The sequence below is a fragment of the Trachypithecus francoisi genome, unplaced genomic scaffold (genome assembly GCF_009764315.1).
Source record: "Trachypithecus francoisi isolate TF-2019V2 unplaced genomic scaffold, Tfra_2.0 Lachesis_group4, whole genome shotgun sequence".
Classification (NCBI taxonomy): Eukaryota; Metazoa; Chordata; class Mammalia; order Primates; family Cercopithecidae; genus Trachypithecus; species Trachypithecus francoisi.
The window spans coordinates 4796943-4813694 of record NW_022681469.1 but is presented as its reverse complement, the minus strand read 5'-3'; the positions used below and the strand labels follow the sequence as shown (position 1 = coordinate 4813694).

General features: G+C 38.1%; 1 protein-coding gene across 5 annotated transcripts in view; it reads left to right on the top strand.

The window, feature by feature from the left end:
* The window catches only part of DPP6 (dipeptidyl peptidase like 6), a 1193304-nt gene that overhangs the window by 822438 nt on the left and 354114 nt on the right, over positions 1 to 16752 (top strand). The window lies entirely within an intron of this gene.

Genomic DNA, 16752 nt, shown 5'->3' with positions numbered 1-16752 from the left:
AATGTGAAATTGAAACCACACTAATTTAATAAGATAAAAGCACTGTTTCTTTCAGTGTCCGGGAAATTTCTCTGCAGGTGTTGGGAACAAGTGTTGCATATCATATATAATTAAAAGATAAAGTCCTAAGGCTTTTACACATTTACAGAACAATTGCAATAATGCATGTAGAATACTTCAGGAGAATTTGCTCAATCCCGTTTAAAAAAAGCTCATCTCCACATGCACAGGAAGTATTAACTTAGGTACTGTGACTGTATTTACCCTAATTATAATAAGTGATGCTTATGCATTAAAGCAAATACTGAGTCAATATGAATGCCACTGCTTTATAATTTGGGAGAACTTGTTTTCCCAAATACACGTGTATTTTTTGAGACAGGATCTCGCTCCATTGCCCACGCTGGAGTGAAGTGGTGCAATCATGGCTCATTGCAGCCTTGACCTCCCAAGCTCAGGCAATCCTCCCACCTCAGCCTCCTAAGTAGCTGGTACTACAGGCATGTGCCACCATGCCCAGCTAATTGATTTCAGTTTTGTTTGTTGATATAGCATCTCACTATGTTGCCCAGGCTGGTCTTGAACCCCTGTACTCACGCAATCCTCCTGTCTTGGCCTCCCAAAGTGCCAGGATTATAGGCCTGAGCCACTGTATTTGACCCCAAAGATGTAAATGGCATTAAGATTTGATGTTCATGTGTGGTTAAAGATATGTATTAGAAACATTGACAGAAGTTATATACCAAAATCAATTTAAAGAGAATTAACATTTTGTTTGTTTACAAAATGTTCAGACTCTTATTAGAATAAATAAATCTCCAACTCTAAGCAGTTGATTCTTTTCTTGTTTGAGACACTGGGGAAATCGAAGGATGGAACTAAGGTTAAATCTATGTTAAAAACCAAGAATTGAAACAGGCTGTGAATCCTGAGTTAGAGCAATCATAACAGGGCTCTGGTATGAATCAGAAACACAGAAATCCTAGAATCCTATAATCTGGGATTACAGAAGGTTGTAAAAAAAAAAATCAATCAGTTCCCTGGTTTTACAGATAAGGATACTGAGCCCAGACTTAGAGCATGAGCTTTCAAGTCTCGCAGCTCACTGATGGCTGAGGGAGCATTCGGGCGGGGTCCCAGAAGCCTGCATCCCAGGGAGAAGGAAGAATGGCTTCATCTTGACCCCACCCCATCCCCAGACCCACAGAAATGCTATGCTGCCTTCTTCTCCCTCCTAAAGAACATGTAACTTGCTAAATACTGTCGTTTCTTTTCTTTTGCATAAAGATACCTTTTATTAAAAGGTTTGCTGAGATTAATATTAGATGGATGCTGCCCTTAACATAGACTGCAGGTGTAAGGAAGGCCTCGCGCTGTTGGATGATGGTGTAGTTCCAAAAACCATCACTTTATTGAATGAAATAGTATTCTGCAAAGTAGGACCTAGGACAAATGCATGTGCCTGCATTTTTGCATTAAAAAATCATCTTTGGTAGAATTATTCCCTTAAGAGAGCCTGATTCAACTCACTTAGAAATACTAACGTTGCAGAAATGGTTTTCTAATATTAATAGAGAGGATAAAATGATCAGACTGTTGCTGAGCGTGAGTGCATTTTAATGGCAGAATGTTATTATTTCCTGTGAGGATGTCAGTTTAGTCAAGGCAGAGTGTTGTACAAAACAGCAGCACTTAGCAATGAAATACGTGAATGTGAGCTGCCTTCTTGTTCTAAAATCAATAGCTTGTGACAGATCATATATTTTAACTGAAGTTATTTTAGCCAAGTCCCCTTTAATAAGGTGACTTCAGAAACCACCATGGGTAAAGAAAAGTCCTCATCTCACAAATTCCCTGGCTTATTCTATGTAATGCAATCCTTTTTTTTTTTTTTCCTTAAAGTGTCATTTTTCCATTCATTTTATAAACATTTATTAAACACCAAATGTGTACAGCCTAATGGGTTCATTATTCCTTTCTCAAAGCTACATTTAAATGCTCCTGTCAACAGACTCAAAATAAAGAAAACAAAAAACGTGTCATTTAGCAGTCTGCATTCTCATTTAATTTAATCTAGATTTAGTTTCCACAGAGCCACTTAGTCATTTAAAATTATCATGCCTCAATTGCTCTATCTCTAAATGAAAGCTGATATCTTCTGCCAGCCCCGAATGTGGGTACTCTGTGAGATCCAGCAATGGAATATGTGTATGCTCTGTGTGTTTTCATGAGCAAGTGCTGAGAAGGTGAAGCCTGGTGTTCCACAGGGCCAGAGCTTGGAGGGTCGTCCACAGCCCAGAGGAGGACGTTGGACTGGGAATGGGGAGCAGTAGCTCTTCCATATTCTGTTCTCTTCCCTTCCTGGTGACTGATCAGGTGTTTTCTTCTCATTTGAATTCCAGAAGCTGTGAGCTTGTATAAATGATAAAAAGCAATCTGAGACCAACTGTAATTTTTAAGTTGGTCTATAAAACAGCCTTAACCAAGTTGAGAAATGAAAGGGATTGCTAAATTATGTGGTCAGCAGAATTTTAAAATATCCCCTACAACCTTAACCTCTAATAACCTCATTCTCTTTCCCCACCCAGTAAAAACAGATCCTCATCATAACTGCTCACTGCAAGGTACCAAAGCCTGTTTGCCCCCAGCTTCTCCTTTGCTCCTGTGCTTACTGTGATTGGCTCTTACATGGGACAAGTGGATGGAAGGGCCTGCAAATCACTACAAACATTATGTCAATCCAGCAGGAAAGCTTTTAAGATCACTGGTGATTAAGCAAATTCAGAACTTGTGCTAAGTTCTGTATTTACATGGAGGTATTTCACCTTGCCTTCCCCCAAACAATTTCTTTTGACTAAATGTACTAATTCAATCATCCTTTATTGTGCTTCTAAATGGTAGAAATCATGAAATATTTCACAATACCACAAACACTTTATATTGTTGAGTTCAGGCCAGATGCAGTGGTTCATGCCTGTAATTCCAGCACTTTGGGAGGCCGAGGCGGGCGGATCACTTGAAGTCAGGAGTTCGAGACCAGTGTGACCAATGTGGTGAAACGCTATCTCTACTAAAAATTAAAAAGTTAGCCGGGCATAGTGGAGCATGCCTGTAATCCCAGCTACTTGGGAAGCTGAGGCAAGAGAATCACTTGAACCTGAGAGTTGGAGGTTGCAGTGAGTCGAGATTGTTCCACTGCACTCCAGCCTGGGCAACAGAGTGAGACTCCATCTCAAAAATAAAGAGTTTCTGTATGTGTATACATTTAAAATTCTATGATGATTATATTATGGTTCACAATTTGGGGGGCATTCTTTTGTTTTATATGTATATGTATGTATATATATGTGTATATATACATACATATATATATAGTAGGCTATTTCCTGATTGTTATTATTTGATAGCATATCATATTTGATAGTAGCTAAGAATTGAGTTTTAGAAAACATTTATCAAAATGTCTTGATCCATTTCCTCTTTTGAAAATTTTTGAAGTGTTTGTCTACATTTCTACAGAAAATGAATCAAATAAAGGTACAGTTGTCCCCAAAGCACAAGCACATCATCTCTGAAGTAGGTCTCCTCAGCTATACAGACTGCGGCCCAGTTCTAAGCTCACTGGAGCAGGTTCTGTTTGGGATTTAATTTTGTCTCCCACATAATGCTCAGCACCATGACCTGCACATAGTAGGTGGTCCATTGCTATGTATTTTATGGATGACTGCTCTAGAGTAACAAATCAATAGAGTTGAGCGGTTTTCCAGAAACATCCACGTGAGTGAGAGGTGTGGAGGGGCATTCAGCACTAGAGTCATGACTTTGAACTTGAGATCTACCTTCCAGCCTTGGCATTGTGCTCTGCTAGGGTCGTGACTTTGAGCTTCAGATCTACCTCCCAGCATTGGCCTTGTGCTCTGCTCAGGAACAACAGGACCCCAGCCAGTTGCACAAGGTCTGAATGTCCAGTCTTATCCCTCAGGAGCATCATAGGACTGAACTGTAGATGTAACAGCTGGAATGTGGTTGTATGCCACATGTGGATTCCAGAGCGTTAGGCTAGACCAGAGAGCCTGGGCCGGGCTCAAGGCCCAGGCAGGAGGAGTGGCATGGTTCTATGAAGGAAGATACAGAGGATGACCAAGTCCAGAGGAGCATGACAAGGGTGCTGCCGCATGTGGGTGGCTGCATGAGTCCAGGCAGCAGCAGCAGACAGTGGAATCCATGCCACTTTAGTTTTGAGGTCGATCCCTCATGAAGCTGGGTGTAGCCTGCATCCAGAGGGAGGCAGAGGCATCCAGAGGTGGTAATTACAGCAAGAGGCACTCTCAGAATTCTAAACATCAATGAACAATCAAACCTAAGCTCACTTTTACTTGAATTACGTGTTTGATGTCTCAGAAATTCCGGGACATTACACTTTACCCTTTAGAAAACAATTTTAGATGTCAATGTCATTTTATTTTTTATGCTCCTTATAAGACTCTTTTCAACAAGTTAGCACATCTTATAAAATGGCCTTTGTTCTATTATGTATCTTCTTGTTGTTGTTTTTCCTAAAAAAATGAACCATCGCAAATATATCTCATGGTCCAAAATTGGATCTTTGAACATTCGGCCAATGGTTGCCTGGTTCCTAAAGTTCTCATGAATTTTTCTCTTCTAAGCAGGACACTGACTTCTTTTCTTTTTCCCTCCCTCCCTCCTTTTCTCCCTCCCTCCCTTCCTTCCTTCCTTCCTTCCTTCCTTCCTTCTTTCCTTCCTCCCTCCCTCCCTTCCTTCCTTCCTTCCTTCTTTCCCATGAAAGAAGCCTTAATACATTTTGCTGAATTTAATTAAATAGATTTCTTGGGGACTTAATTCTTACAAAAATTTAACACCATCTCTCCAATTCTTTTAAAACATAATGGAGCAAAAATTATCAGAAGGATGAAGTGTTCCACCAGTGCTTAAGATTTAGATATTTAAAGCTGAAATAGTCTTTAGAGATTGTGTCTTTCAAACTCTTCTTTTATGAGATGAGGAAACTAAGAATTTCTAAGAACAGTTCTCTGGCTTAACTTCCATTGATAGTGCTGTGGACCGAATGCACCAGTTCAGAATGAATCACTGTATTGACCTGTGTCACTCATACTGTTTAGGCCCTTTTTATTGATAATGCTAGTGGTGACAAGAAGCTTTAAGATTTATATAGTCATTCATTGTATCACTTAAATTCTGCCAGGTGTTTGGAAAGCAACTTGGCAATACATTTCAGGAGCAGTAACAATATTGATGCATTTTTATTTGCTCCGGGGAATGCTTCATAATAATCTAAAATGTACAAAGTTGCAGCATTACTTGTTAACACAATAGTGAAAATACTTGAAACTAGGAAAATGAGATAACTTTTTTTAAAAAAGATAAAATATGATGTATTAATTAAAATAATAGGTATGAAGGGTATGTAGTGATACAAAAAAATTTATGATATTATATTAAATTTTAAAAAGAATACAATATACTAGTTTAACAACTATATATTGAAAGGCTAGAATGTGAATACTGAACTATGAAAATACTTAATCTTGTTGGGTGGTGAAATTTTGTGTATTATTTTCTAGTGCGGTGATTTCCATAATTGCCATTTAAATGCGATTTATTCAATAATTTTAATCAGGATTTTAAAAGTTTGGCTTCATCTTTCAAAAAACAGCAGACTGCCTTCTCACAATGAATATGTAAGAGCTGTAGACAGTTCCTGGAAATTCTTGAAAGGGAAAATAAGTCGATTATTTTTTTAAAAAAGCATTCTGTTATTATGCTTATGTCAGGCTTTCTCCATTTTTATGTCTTGTTTTAATTACTAATTTATTTGTTTTAATTGCTTATTTTAATGACTAAATTAACATCTAAATGAAATGTATTTTCTCTAAGTTATATCCCTCTTGATTTTATATAATCATAGATGTAGAATTTGAATTTTTATCTCTGTCTCTAAAAATTAATTCTGACTCCTCCCAGAAAGAGACATAAATAGGCAAGTATTATTAGAATCATTCCAAAATAAGAAGAACAAATAATAGGTCTGTTTGTGCTACCAGAGGAACTCTTGAATGTGGTTGAGATTAGAACGCGAGACTACTTTCTTTTTACTTCTTCAAATAAACTCCACTGGATACTTGACCCTTACATCAATAATTCTCACTTTATTCTGTGTCCTTTCATGTCTGTCAAGTGCTTTATGCGCTAGTCCTCTCCGCCCTGAAACAGGGTAAATTTGGAAGGAAAAAGAAGCAGGCTTTCTTGTCTCTTTCTCTTTTCTGTTGTGCACAGAGCCCAGTGCACCGTTGAACAGGAAGCACAGGGTGCTCTGACAGGTGTCATCTCAGCCAGGAACAGGCTGGTATGGGGAAGTGGGCTTGGCCTCAGTTTCAGCTCCTGTTGTCCTGAGTTCACTGACCGCTGACAATCACGATGGTGGCTGCAACTTCACTTGTCCAGTAATGGCCCGTGGGCCATCTCTAATCTGAGGCTGGATTTTACTTAGCACGTCAGTGAAAACCGTGAGGGGAAACAGCCGTGTTTTTGTGTACAGTTGAGAGGGCATAAACTGGCAGCTCACGATGCCCACTGACATGTTTTGTTTGGCCCACAGAGTGGTTTTTACAAACTAAAACCCAGATTTCTGGCCTCTCTTGAAAAATACAAAGATCTGGCAGCAGCAAGATCCTCATTTGCTCCCAGAGAGCAAAATTTGGCTGGAGCTAGGAGGCAGCTGGCCCCTCAGACAGGACATGGGCTGACCAGCCCTGCAGTGACCCACACTCGCTGACTTCTAACCAGACTGACCTCTGAGTTCAAAACCTCTTGTAGTTCAGGAACAAAAGGGTGGCATAAAAACTCAATGTCTTCTGCAAGAACATTGCACATTGTGAGAAATCGTAGCACAAACTGCCTCGGTATCATCTGTATTCGTTTCTGTCTGTACAATTCCCTGCATCGTCTTTGTCCCTTACGTCATTATTTGATTTTTCTCCTGTGTCTCAGATGGTCTCTCTCTCCCTTTCATCTTTTTTTTTTCCTTTTCTCTTTCTCGTTCTACTTTTCTCTCTCCTGCCTTTTCTTTTTCTACTTCTCTTAATACAAGATAGAACAGAAAACAAGTATCGTTTACTTACTTATTCTAACTTTTACTGCATAGACTATGATTTTAATTTTTGAAGTGGATGAGGCCGAGCACGGTGGCTCACACCTGTAATCCCAGCACTTTGGGAGGCCGAGGCGGGCAGATCACTTGAGATCAGGAGTTCAAGACCAGCCTGGCCAACATGGTGAAACCCCATCTCTACTAAAAATACAAAAATTAGTCAGGCGTGGTGGCAGGTACCTGTAATCCCAGCTACTCAGGAGGCTGAGGCAGGAGAATTGCTTGAACCTGGGAGGTGGAGGCCGCAGTGAGCCGAGATCATACCACTGCACTCCAACCTGGACAACAGAGAGAAACTCTATCTCAAAATAAAATAATAAATAAGTACAGTAGATGAGTATTTACATTTGTGTCTTTAAAAGATCTGAAAAGAGGCTGGGCGCAGTGGCTCATGCCTGTAATCCCAGCACTTTGGGAGGCCAAGGTGGGCGGATCACAAGATCAGGACCTTGAGACCAGCCTGGCCAGTATGGTGACACCCCGTCTTTACCAAAAATACAAAAATTGCCCGGGCGTGGTGGCGGGCACCTGTAGTCCCAGCTACTCTGGAGGCTGAGGCAGAAGAATCTCTTGAACCCAGGAGGCGGAGGTTGCAGTGAGCCAAGATGGTGCCACTGCACTCCAGCCTGGGTGACAGAGTGAGACTCCATCTTAAAAAAAAAAATCTGAAAATAAGTACAGTAGTGGTTTAATCTTTCTGACCCCAGAGCTACTGTTCCCTGCAGGCTGAGGGTGGTGTACCATCACTCCTCCATCACACGTATACTCTGCCATGTGACAGTCAGGGAAGGCCTTCTCTGGGCAAGGCCCTGACTAGACAAGGTGGTGGGTGGATACAGTGATTAATAAAACACAGATTTCTACTCTTATGTAGCTTTCAGTCTGCATATAAAAGAAGTAGTTGTTTCAACATAATACATTTTGCAACAGAGGTATTAATCCAATGTGCAATGAGAACAAGGTAAGAAAGATCAAGGGGAGGATTGCTATGAACTCTAGATAGAGGCTTGCAGAAGGAACATTTCAGCAGTCCTTGAATATGGGAGAAAAGTCGAAAATGGCATAATAGGCAAAATGAAAAGAGTGGATAAATCCACATTTCAGGGGTAGACAGTGTGGTTAGTAGGTTGTTTTGGGAGGAGCTTGAAAAGTTGTGGCTGGAAGGTCTAGGGAAAAGATGGAGAGAGGTCTTCAGGAAGCTTCTATTGTGTGTAGTCTTTAGTCTGTAGCACATGGAAAGGTATCAACCAAAATTAAAGCTACTGAAGCCGAAATAATGTAATAAAGGTTTATTGGAAGCCACATGTGAGAATCGATCTGGGGAAACACACCAACAAAGTTGGACGTGTTCCAGAATCTGTTACAAGCTGGAAGGCTTTCAGAAAGTTTAGGAGAAGGGGACGCCTCGTATCAGAGTTGTCCTTTATCATGAAGGGGCACAATAAAGAGATTACAATCACTGAAGATGGATTGCAACACACAGGCTAAGATGCCTACGTGCAAGACAATCAGTAAAACTTCATGATTCAGAGGCAAATCAGCATCCTTTTCAATGTCAGTAAATCACACAGGACGTCGACAATTTGAAGAGCCCACAGTAAGATTGTTTACTTAGCAACAAGATGACACACAAGACTTCTTCCTCCAGTGACTTAACTTGGAAGTTTGCCTAATGTGACCTGTAGGGTATCATTTCCCTCTTTTGATTAAAACAAAAATCTAACCTTGGAAGCACTGATGATCAGTCTCCACTTAGGTTAGAAGGGTAGACATCCTTCTCACCTTCCTTGGCTCTGGGAGGGCTCTTTCCCAAGAAGTCATGTCCCTGAGTGGGGAGAACAAACCTTGTCATCGCATGTGGGCCAGGTTGCTAGCAATATGGAGTAGATCATGACATGAGGTTACTTGCCATTCTCCTGAGTAATGAATCAACTTCCGGTCTCTGGACGATCATTATTTTGGCCTTAGCTGTTGAGGCATAGTTTACAAATTCTGGAGAATTCAGGTACAGGGAAAGGAAAATGTTTCAATTTTATTCACAAAAGTATACTTTACCTGATTGTTTTCAAATACAAATAGCTCCTCTATAATTTTTAGAAATATGTTTTGCTATGGTATAGTTTTCTTATTTTATTTGGAAATAAAGATTGAATGAGTAGTATTTAAATTGAACATAAAGATTGAAAATTACATAAAAATTGTTTATAAAAGTTTATCCCATTTATATTTACCTAATTTATTTATTTTTAACAGTTTACCTGGATTGCTTATGAAAATTGAGATATTGGACAAAGTTAGTCATTATTTCATGTTACTTCCTTGTTAACCATTTTTATGGCCTGCGAATATCAGATGCTCATTTAAGGAAGAGTTTAGGTTAAATATATGGGTATTTTGCTAATAACGCAGAAGATACAGCTGTTTTCATTTAACTAACAAGATTAAACTAGTCTTACCTATCAAAAAATTACACAAAAATCATTCTGGTTTTGGCTGGGCTTGTAGTTTTATAACCTTTGTGCCAAACCCTGACATTTAAAAATATCTAGCAGAGACAAATATAAAAATGTCTTCCAAGTATAATGAGACAAAAGGGAGTGCTGACAATCTTGAAGACATTTCTACTTTTATTTTATCAATAATTTAAAAACCAGCTTGTTTATTAAAGATAAAGATTAACTTAAGTCATGTGAACTTGGGAAATATTTGTGTTTACTAATTTATGAGTGCTCATTTATTTATGTTGATTTGGTACCAGGTAGACACAACAAATAATACATCTAAATACGTGTAAACACATCTAAACATACACAAACACAAATAAAGATTTTACAGCTTTCATTTTAGAATTTTCTTTCTTTTTTTTTTTTTTTTTTTGAGACAAAGTTTTGCCCTTGCTGCCCAAGCTGGAGTGCAATGGCACGATCTCAGCTCACTGTAACCTCTGCCTCCCAGGTTCCAGCAATTCGCCGGCCTCAGCCTCCTGAGTAGCTGGGATTACAGGCGTTCGCCACCACGCCCAGCTAATTTTTTTGTATTTTTAGTAGAGACAGGGTTTCACCGTACAAACTCACTAATTTATAAAAGACAGCTGGATCCAAATTACATTTCTGACAAAATTGGGACTGTTCATATGGCTAAACTTTTTTTGCCCCATGGGTAATCTGATGAAAGCTGCGGACCAAAAGTTTGGGTAAAGCAGTTTCCACGTAAGTTTGATTTTTGAAAACTTCTTTTACCATTTTTTATAAGTTTCAAATGAGTTAAATTTTCAGTGTTTACATTTTACCAAAAAACTGACCAAATTGCATAATAAAGACAAAATCTCCAAGTAGTCTTGAAATAGTAACAGGTCTATCTTGTGTTTGCTGGTCTTGTTTGATTAGCAAATGCAGGTAGGATAAAATTTTTAGCAGTTTCTCTCTTTTTTGGGGGGGGTGGCGCTTTTTCCTTTCAGCCTTTGTAGCAGAAAAAGCAAAATTTTTGTGCTAGACATAGATATAGGATTGCTCTGAGCTCAAGATTCTGACTTATTAGACCTGAGGGCCTAACTTTTCTAAACATTTATCTATCTTTTCCTTTTAGATTATTAATTGTTCAATTAAGCATTCCATTTTAATACGAGTGGCTGAATCTATTATACCCATGCCAGTGGAAGATCAGGATCATAAATGGTCTGGCAAAGTTTGCAGTAAATCAATTGGTGTCATTCATTAGTTTCAGTTTAGAAAAAAAACTTGTTGGATCTGTATTTTTATAATCTCAGTAATTTCATTCTCATGCTGTAGTCCTTCCATTTGCTCCTTTTGTTCCAAATTCATACATTTCCCTCTTCTGAGAGAGAAGGAAATGTGTGCATTGTGAAATTCCAAAAATCTCTGCCTAAGAAATGTACGGGAGCTGACAGAACAAGCAGAGACGGATGAGGAATGAGGAGCAGTTGGAGGTAAAAGGGACAAAGTCTCTGAAGTCTTTTTCAGTGCAGTAATAGTTGCGAATATCCTTTTGTTTACCTCTTGAATGGAGACGATTTTTTCTTTCAAAATTTCTTATAGAAGCTTCTAGGTGCTGTTAGAAGTAAGTCTTCCATTCAATTTGTCTGATTCTAAATTCAGTTTTTTCCAGTTGTGTGCCCAAGTAAATCATTTTAGGCATTTCAAAAGATCCCCATTTTGGATGTTGCTGCCTATGACTATGCCAGGTTAGGTGGATCCACTTATCTAAGCCCTTGCAGGTAAAAGGACCGAAAGTATTGTGCATAAAACCAGCTGGTATTGATTAGAGGCAGTGCACTCTCAGTCTCAGAAGACCTCCTTTCCATTGTGATTATTTTGGGTGAGACCAGCTAGGCAGTGGAGCGAAAGTGCCCCTCATGCCATCACTAAGGAAAAGTGCTTTCACCCCAAACCTCCAGGGAAAAATTCACAGCGCTATTTTACCCTGCCCTAAAATTCAGCAAAAACCCTCACCTTGAATTTGTAACGAGGACACCCGTTCTGAGAAAGACGTTGTATTTTCTAGCCAAGGAGAAAGCCAGCTTCAAAAAACTCACAACTTCGACCAAGACGGGAAGTTTGTTGGTTTCAGGAAGAACTCATCTGTAGCGCCCAGCAGGGGGCATCCAGGCTCGCAATGGGTTTGTTGCCAGGATCTGCGTGAAGGTTGGAAGCTGTGCTGGATGGTCCAGGGAGGTCACTCCAAAGCCTACTGGCTACACCATAATGCTGACAGAAATTAAGTCTGTTGAGGCAGAAATAATTTGAGAAAAGGTGTATTGGAAGCCAAATGTGAGGATCAGCCCAGGAAGACACACCAACAAAGTTGAGAGTGTTCCAGAGTCTGTTACAAGTTGAAAGGCTTTTATAAGTACACTTAAGAGAAGGGAGGGGACTCCTCATATCTGAATTGTCCTTTTCATTGCAGGGTATGATACAGGGCTTACAATCATTGGCTACCAATTGCAACATGCAGGCTGAAATGTCTGTATGAAAGAAAATTTGTAAAACTTCTTGATTCAGAAACCGATCAGCATTTTTTCAAGGTCAGTAGGTCATACAATAATCAGCCACATCAACAATTTGAGGAACTCATGGTGAGATTCTTTACTCAGGGACAAGATGTCACCATACAGCACAAGACCTTCTCCCAGGCGGGTTAGAATTTTTGAGCTGGACCAAGTCAGTGTACTTTAGGAAAATAACTGTAACCAATAAAAAAAAGAGGTTTAGAGAAGGTAAAGATTGTAAACAAAACATTGACAGTGGCTGCTTCAAGTCCAGGTGAATGTGATGGAGGTCTTAAATTAAGGCAATGGCTTTGAAGACACAGAGGAGAAGTTGGTTTAAGTTACATCACAGGAGTAGAACTGATAACACTTGACTTCCTTTTGTGTACAGGCAGATGAGATTAAACAATATTCTATGTTGTCTGGGGTTTTTCGAGCCTTGCTCTTGGGTGGGGAGATGTCAAACTCAGAAACTGAAGTGGGGAGAGTAACAGATTGTGAAGCAGAAAACCAAAGCCACTTTGAGGAGTAAGCTACTACAAGGTATATGTAGAGTTCATTAACTAATATTTGATACTTTGAGCGCTTACGGTGTGACTAAAGAATCCTAAACACTCTACTTTCATTATCTTATTTAACCAAAATCCTTAGGAACTCTGTAAGCTTCAGTACTTTATTATTATTTTAAATATCAGAAAAAAAGAAGTTAAAAAACCTTTTTGTAAGTCACTCAGCTGATAACTGATAGTCCTGAGAGCTGAGCTCAGCTTTGTCTAATTCCAAACTAAATTATTTCTAGACTGCATACAGGATCCAGCTGTAGCCTTGGTTGCTACAGTTGTAAGATGGGGCTGAAGCCATAATTCCATTACTGAGAAGGATGCCACCGCTTCAAACACTGTGTTCATGTCTGTGAGTCCATCATTGTGTATCACCTGATTGCTCCTGGAAGCCGCTACGTTTGTCCTAAAACAAAGACTAGAGATGCAAAACATTGAGTCAGTTTAGCCTAATGCAAAAAAAAAAAATCATTGCTGACACAGCTGTCCTGGGGAATGATCTGTTTCAAGGTTAGACAGAACTGAGCTGTAAACCATCTGGACACTTTTTCAATGTGGATATTTAATCATCTTTCTACTCTGCTCTGTAGCATCTCTGTTTTCAGGTTTTCTCTGACTCAGTAAATGCAGTACTGGGAGCAGCACCTGAGTCTGTCTGATTCAAAATTAAATTATTCTTGGGTGAATTCAGGGCCCAGAGGCAGTCTGTGGCCACTATCATTAACATTATCGCCAGGCCCAAGTGTTCTGTCTTTCTCATTGACCAGGAAGGGAGAATACGATCATCTATTTATGTTAAATTTGATGTGTGCGCCCACAGAGTTGCACATAGCATCCTCCTGTAACAATCTTTGCAGTATTTGTCTTTTGTTGATCATTATTCATCTTGTATATTTAGGGTTTTTTTAAATTAAGTGTTTCATGTGGAGGTTGTAATCAAAAAAGCCTCTGGGTATATTTATGCTTTCTACCATTTATTTCCCTTCTATTACTTGACAAATTAGGGGCATTATCATTTTATATCTCTTTCTTCCGCTAACAGCCACCTTTTCTTCTCTGCATTTATTATCACATACGTATCTACTACAGGAAAAACAAACCAATCCTTTAGATATGTATCTCCTCAGAAACATGCCTAGAATTTGATATAAATGGGATAATCATACATGTAGACCAGTATTTTTAAAGTCAGCATAATATTATTAAAAATTGTGTTATTGATATAACTGGTAGCCCCAGGTAATGCAAAATGTGAAATACTGTATACACCCATCTCTTTAGTAAGTATAAAAGTTATACAGAAAATATTAACAAGTGGAGTTCAGCTATGTACCAAAATCATAATATGCTAAAGTAAGGTTTAATGATTACAACAGCATTTAAATATCAGGAAATCAATCAACAAAATGTATTAGAACTACAAAATGATAGAAAAATCCTTACGATTAAGTCGCTAGATGCTGAAAAAGGGGATCTCATAAAGTTTATCAACAGCTCCTAATAAAAATCCTTGCTAATGTAAGAATAAATAATTGCTTAAGTATGCTAAAGTTTGTTTACCAAAACCCAACCGTCAGTGAAAACCATTTAAATGACAAACAATAAAACCATTTCAATTATAGTCATGTATCAGGCAAGAATACTCACCATCACCAGTAATATTTAATATGTTCTTGAAGAAAGTGCAACCAAACCAAATGATTGCAATAAGAATTAGAAAATAAAAGAAAAAAAGACATCTTTTTTCTCATAATAGAATTTTATTTCTGAAAAACCTAAAATACATTAGTTTTCTAAAAACTAATAAGAATATATCTTAATATGGCTAAATACAAGAAATATATTATGAAATCAATAACTTTTCTCTTCACCAATAGAAATACCTTGAAGTGAAAATGGAGAAAATATTCCATTCATAAAAAGAACAAAAATATAAAAAGACATAAAATAAATCTGACATGAACTCCAGAAGACTGAATAAAGCAAACTATAAGATCTTGTTAAAAATTTGAAAATATTAAAGAAATGATATAATATTAAATAAGAAAACAATATTTAAAATGTTAATTATTTGAAAATTGATATCAAACTAATACAATCCTAATTAGAACTCTGAAACAACTTTAGTGTTAAACATTTTGCAAAATGATCTTGATTGTCATATATAAGAATAAACACCTTTGTGTAGCCACGAAAGCCTTTCAAAATGCATAGTAATGTATACTCCTTTACCAGAAGTGAAAACACGTAAGAATGACATTATATTCAACTCAACAACAATAATAGCTAATGCTTTGAGTACTTATTATGTACCAGGTATTGTAATTACTTTATTAAATTTGTGTATCAAGTATGAGGTAGGTAAAAATATTAACAATACTTTACAGAGACACAAAAAATTGAGAAAATTTCAACATCTCTCGTAGTGAATGGTATAAACAGGATATGAATCACAGGCTTTCTGAATCCATAGTCCAAGCTTAAAGCCATCAAACTTTGTATAGGAATAGCAAAGAGAGTGGTGAAAAACTAGAGAATTTGAAAGAAGCTTCCAGTGTAAATGGGCATTTGACATGAGAAACACCAGGGGTAGGGTGACACACTTAGAACACAGTGCTGGCATACCTAACTCTTCATCTACAAAGACGTAATGTAAGTCTCATTGTACAAATATACAAAATTAAGTTCCAATTGAATTAGAGGCTTAAATGTTTTTAAAAGTCTGTAATTTGGTTTCATAAAAAGAGAGAACTTGTTAATCAAAATTGGAAATTCCGAAGTTATAAAAGATAACCATGTTTAATTTTCCATGTAACATTTTAAATTTTAATTTTAAAAAAGACAAAATTAGTAGACAAATAATGGACAATATTTACAATCCAGGTAACAAGTAAAAGGAGTATATCTACAACTGACAAGGAATTTTTCCAAATTGAGCACAAAAAGACAGATAAATAATAGAAAATGAACAAAAATATTTTAGAATTAGCCCAATCAAGCCTGAAACCAAGGCCTGCTTTACCTGGGATATTGATCTTTGATTTATAGAGCAAGTGTTCTGGAATGTGTTAGATGTTTTTCGCATTCATTATTTGCACTTCGTGAGAAGGTAGACCTACAGCTCAAAATGCGTACAACTGCTGGGTGCCTGGAGACTGGGGTGGTCAGAAATGCACGGAATCACACCAACCATGGCAGTGGTGAGTTTCTCAAATTGAAAACTGAAATTCTCACTGTCTCCAGCGATATCGTTAGCAACTGACCCTCCATCAAGGAATGTGATCCAGACTAATTTCTAAGTGTAGGAAGTTGCATTCTTTGCTGGTTTCTTTTGGTGTTATTGCACATCAGCCCCATTGTTGCCACCCTTGTAACAGCTGAGGATGTAATCATTCCTTTCTTCAGCAAACCTCTAGGGAGCATCTATCATAACACAGTCACTGTTAGGCACTGGGAATAGAGCTGTGGCAAAACAGATGAAAATTTGCTTCTTGGCTTCTGGTCCTGGCCATGAGACTGTAAGAGGATTAGAATTACCCTCCTAACATTAACAACTATAAAATGGGATGAAATGTGGAGAAAAAATCAGTTTTCATATATTGGACAACAGGCAGTGCACAACTATGATCCCTGAGAAAAGAAAAACATATGAATGAACCATGCCATCCTGTGGGCTTTCTGCGTGAATGCTGGACTGCAGCACGAAGGGGAAAAATTCAAGACCTGCAGTCTTGCCAAGTTAAGAAGACAGAAGTCAGAGTTCAAGAAAAGAAGATGGCTGCAGTTTATGAGACACAGTACCCAAAAGGAGGAAACTAACTAGAGAATATTCACAAAATCTATTTAAGTAATTGCTTTTAATGGTGAAAACCACAATTACTTTATTATTATTATTATACTTTAAGTTTTCGGGTACATGTGTAGAATGTGCAGGTTTGTTACACAGGTATACATGTGCCACGGTGGATTGCTGCACCCATCAACCAACCACCTACATT